Source organism: Pseudophryne corroboree, chromosome 9 (genome assembly GCF_028390025.1).
Source record: "Pseudophryne corroboree isolate aPseCor3 chromosome 9, aPseCor3.hap2, whole genome shotgun sequence".
In the NCBI taxonomy this organism is placed as follows: domain Eukaryota; kingdom Metazoa; phylum Chordata; class Amphibia; order Anura; family Myobatrachidae; genus Pseudophryne; species Pseudophryne corroboree.
Window position 1 is genome coordinate 220265100 of NC_086452.1, and position 4781 is coordinate 220269880.

Genomic DNA, 4781 nt, shown 5'->3' on the forward strand with positions numbered 1-4781 from the left:
TCAGCACACTGAGCACAGATATTTGCAGCACACTGAGCACAGTCAGATATGGAGCGTTTTTCAGGCAGAGAACGTAGATATTTGCACTTGCAGCACACTGAGCACAGATATTTGCAGCACACTGAGCACAGATATTTGCAGCACAATTTGCAGCCCACTGAACATAGAAACTGAGAGGACGCCAGCCACGTCCACTCATGATCATCTCCAATGCACGACTGAAAAATGGCGGCGACGCGCGGCTCCTTATATAGAATACGAATCTCGCGAGAATCCGACCGCGGGATGATGACTTTCGGGCGCGCTCGGGTTAACCGAGCAAGGCGGGAGGATCCGAGTTGCTCGGACCCGTGCAAAAAAAGGTGAAGTTCGGGCGGGTTCGGATCCCGAGGATCCGAACCCGCTCATCACTAATAAGGAGCTCTGCCCTACTGTGGTGAAATGTGTGTAAGGGGTTCTAACATGGCATAATGTGTATAAGGAGTACTACTGTGGTGTAATGTGACCGATGGACACTAATGTGAATTGGTACTATTTTGTGTTCACACTCCTTCCCCATGAAGCCACATGCCTATATTTTTGCGCACTGTCCCTATTTTGAATTGGGGGTGGGAGTTGGGGCGCCAAAGGAATCTTTTGCCCTGGGCCGCCACAAAGTCTTGAACCGGCTCTGGACACACAATATGTTGTTGTTTTTTTAAAGGTTCTTTAACTACATTTTCTTTATATTAGAATTCTCTAACAATAATTAAAAGGATTTCTGAAGAAATACTGTATATATTATTATATTTTATTGCAAGCGTAGAACACACTTTTTCCATATTGTTCGCCTGATATTGCAGTTTATGTTGCCCAAAAATTACCATTATGGGCCAGATGTAATGACGCCCGAGTTGGGCCGCCATGCGGAATGCTAGATGAACTCAGAAGTGTTTTTAAAGGGGCAGTCACTTACAAGGCAAACTATGCCTTGTAAGTGATTGCCCCTTTTAAAAAGCGTGCGAATTCGGCCGGTATCCTACAGGGGTCATTACATCTGGCCCTATGTCTGATAACACTACTCAACAGCTAATTTGCATCTGACATGATATATATGTAATTATATGTGTATAATCCAAATACACCATGAGAAATTTGATATCACGTAAGATTTTTCTGATATTTTGAAAAACTGAAATGAGAAAATTAAAGTGATCGGCAAGACTCCCTCCTGTCTGCCTGTGGGGTACGCATCCTGCCCAGATTCCTCATCCTCTATGTCATTAGAATCCCTCTCCTTATCTTCCTCATTCTCCTCCATGTGCTGGTCCTGGGTCAAAACCCTCCTTTAAGCCCTGAATGCCATGTTGCTTGCAGGCTCCTGTCCCACTATAACACAAAGAAGTGGCCAGAGATAGAATCCTATGTTGCTGGAGAGAAAAACGTCTCCACTGGATGAGATGCATAAAATCATTTTACATCCGCTTCACATTAAGTTGGCCTAATGAAGAATTTTGTGAAAGCTCTGGATAAAAAAGGCCAGCCCACAGTTATCTGAAGGAAAAGTTGAGCAAAGCAAAGCTAAAAGGAGGGCGTATTTGTTGACCTCCAAATAAGGAAACTGATTACGGATTATGGACCTTATTCAGCACGGGTCAGAGATGTGTTGCCTTCACATACTCCTGACCAGTGCTGTACTGTGCATGTGCATAGGCGGCAATGCATGGGCTGGCATAATGATGATATGATTGACAGCGGTGGGTGGGCATCGACTCGGCACTGCAGGGAAAATGGTGTGGCTGCATGATGTCACACACAGCCGCTGCGAGTGAAAACATGGCTGCTTTGAGGCAGGAGGGCTTCCACAAATCAGCGATGCAATTGCATTGCGATCCCATCGCTGCCGGATATTTGCATGCTGGGTGGCCTTGCCCTGTGCTGGGCGGCCCCCAGCATGTGATCGCAGCCAGTTGCAGTTTTGCTAAAATAGCAAAACTGCAACTGCACCTGAATAAGGTACTTCCTCCCACTCCTATCTCCAAGATTTTTCACGTGCTGCTCCCTTCCTTTGGAATTCTTTACCTCTCCCCCTCAGACTCTCCACCTCTCTACAAAACTTCAAACGGGCTCTCAAGACCCATTTCTTTACCAAACCCAGCCAAATCTCATCCTAACCCCCTGTTCCATGCTCTCTATGTACCCCATCTGTGTCACCCCTGTCTGTCTACCCCTGCCCCTAGAATGTAAGCTCTCACGAGTAGGGCCCTCTTCCCTCATGTGCTCACCCTTTTCTTCTTTAATAATTCTCAACTGCCCAAATCACAGTTTTTGGGCCACCTGGAACTTATCTCTGTCATTTACTGGTGTAGTTATGCTTAGTTACCCTGTACTTGTCCAAAATTGATTTCAACTGTAAGTCACTGTTTTGATTATGTGCATATGTACTCTGTAATTGGGCGCTGCGGAACCCTTGTGGCGCCATATAAATAAATGATAATAATAAAATAATAATAAATTTGTATCACTAAATTGATGGAAATTGGGTCTGCTGCTTGGTCCTCCTTCAAGGCTTATGTGTGTGGAACTTAGGGAACCGAAGAATATAGGTTGTAGAATGTTATGTAAAATTCAGTTTTTACATTCCCATCTAGACTTTTTCCCAGACAACCTGGGTAGTGTTAGTGATGAACAGGGGGAACGGGAGAGGTTCCATAGATCTACAGTAAAAAGATAGACAGTCAATAGACAGGTCGACCCTAAATGGTTGACATGCAAAAGGTTGACCAGGTCTGAAGATTGACATGGAAAAGGTAGACAGTAGAAAAAGTCAACAGGGTCAAAATGTCAACATAAAAATAGTCGACACAAGTTTTTTTTGTGTGTCACTCTGTATGTTTCACCATATGTGAGCCAAATTAATGGAAATGTGTACCCTCATAGGCTTGCTTCGCTTGCCATGCTTCGGACAAGGTTACTATTCCCAATTTTAATCCAAACTAACATCATACTTGCCTACTTTTCCAGAAGTTGTGTGAGACTTCCAATTTTTTGGGTAATCCCCCACACCCCCGGAAGAGTAGGCAGATCTCACGCATCCCGCCCACTCCTAGTGAAGTGGGCAGGATGGGGAGTTAAACAGAGGAATCCCAGCACATTATGGAGGGGGCACGGCTAAATGGTGCAACTCACGTCATTTTGGCCTCGCCCCCTTGCCACAGATAAGTCATGGCCTTTCCCTTATGTTAGGAACGCAAGCACCCGACCCCACTACCCAAAGTCTACTGAAGCGTCTCCTTTCTGGGCTTCTCCTGAAAATGAGTTAGCTACATTAGGTAATCATGACTAACAGACCTTAAGGTGCATACACACGGAGAGATTTTGGCTATGAGAGATTTTGACTGAGAGATTTCCCTTGAACTGGCAGTCAGAGATTTTGACTAACTTTACCAGAGATTTTGTCTAACTATGCAAGAGATTTTGGCTATGGGAGATTTTGGCTATGGGAGATTTTGACTATCTCATTTAAATAAGGGGATGAGTGGGGGAGTGTCATATATAGGACGATTTTACAGGGTGGCTGGTATTTAAATAGCTAAAAGTTTTATTTTAAAAATTGCGTTGGGTCCCCCCTCCTATGTATAACCAGCCTCGGGCTCTTTGAGCCAGTCCTGGTTGTTAAAATACAGAGGAAAAAATGAGTAGGGTTCCCCCATATTTAGACAACCAGCACCGGGCTCTGCGTCCGGTCCTGGTTTAAAAAATATGGGGGACAAAAGACATAGGGGTCCCCTGTATTTTTAAAACCAGCATCGGGCTCCACTAGCCAGGGAGATAATGCCATAGCCGGGGGACACTTTTATATTGGTCCCTGCGGCCGTGCCATTATCCCCCCAACTAGTCACCCCTGGCCGGGGTTCACTGGAGGAGTGAGGACCCCTTAAATCAAGGGGTCCCCCCTCCAGCCACCCAAGGGCCAGGGGTGAAGCCCGAGGCTGTCCCCCCCATCCGTAGGCGGTGGATGGGAGGCTGATAGCCTTTCAAAATGACATAAAAAGAATATTGTGTTTTGCTGTGGAACTACAAGTCCCAGCAAGCCTCCCCCGCATGCTGGTACTTGGAGAACCACAAGTACCAGCATGCGGGGAAATAATGGGCCCGCTGGTACCTGTAGTTCCACAACAAAAGAAATACCCAAATAAAAACACAACTCACACACCGTGAAAGTAAAACTTTATTTAAACACACTTACACACTCACACATACTTACCTACATCCCACGCCGCCAATCACGTCCCCTTGTCCAGTAGAATCCAACAGGGGTACCTGTAAAAAAAAAAAAAAAAACATCCCCTTTTTACACATTACGGCAGATAGCGTCCCCTTTTTACACATTACGGCAGACAGCGCACCCATTTTACACATTACAGCAGACAGCGCACCCATTGTACACATTACGGCAGACAGCGCACCCATTTTACACATTACAGCAGACAGCGCACCCATTGTACACATTACGGCAGACAGCGCACCCATTTTACACATTACAGCAGACAGCGCACCCATTGTACACATTACGGCAGACAGCGCACCCATTTTACACATTACAGCAGACAGCGCACCCATTGTACACATTATGGCAGACAACGCACCCATTGTACACATTACGGCAGACAGCGCACCCATTGTACACATTACGGCAGACAGCGCACCCATTGTACACATTACGGCAGACAGCGCACCCATTTTACACATTACGGCACACAGCGCACCCATTGTACACATTACGGCAGACAGCGCACTCC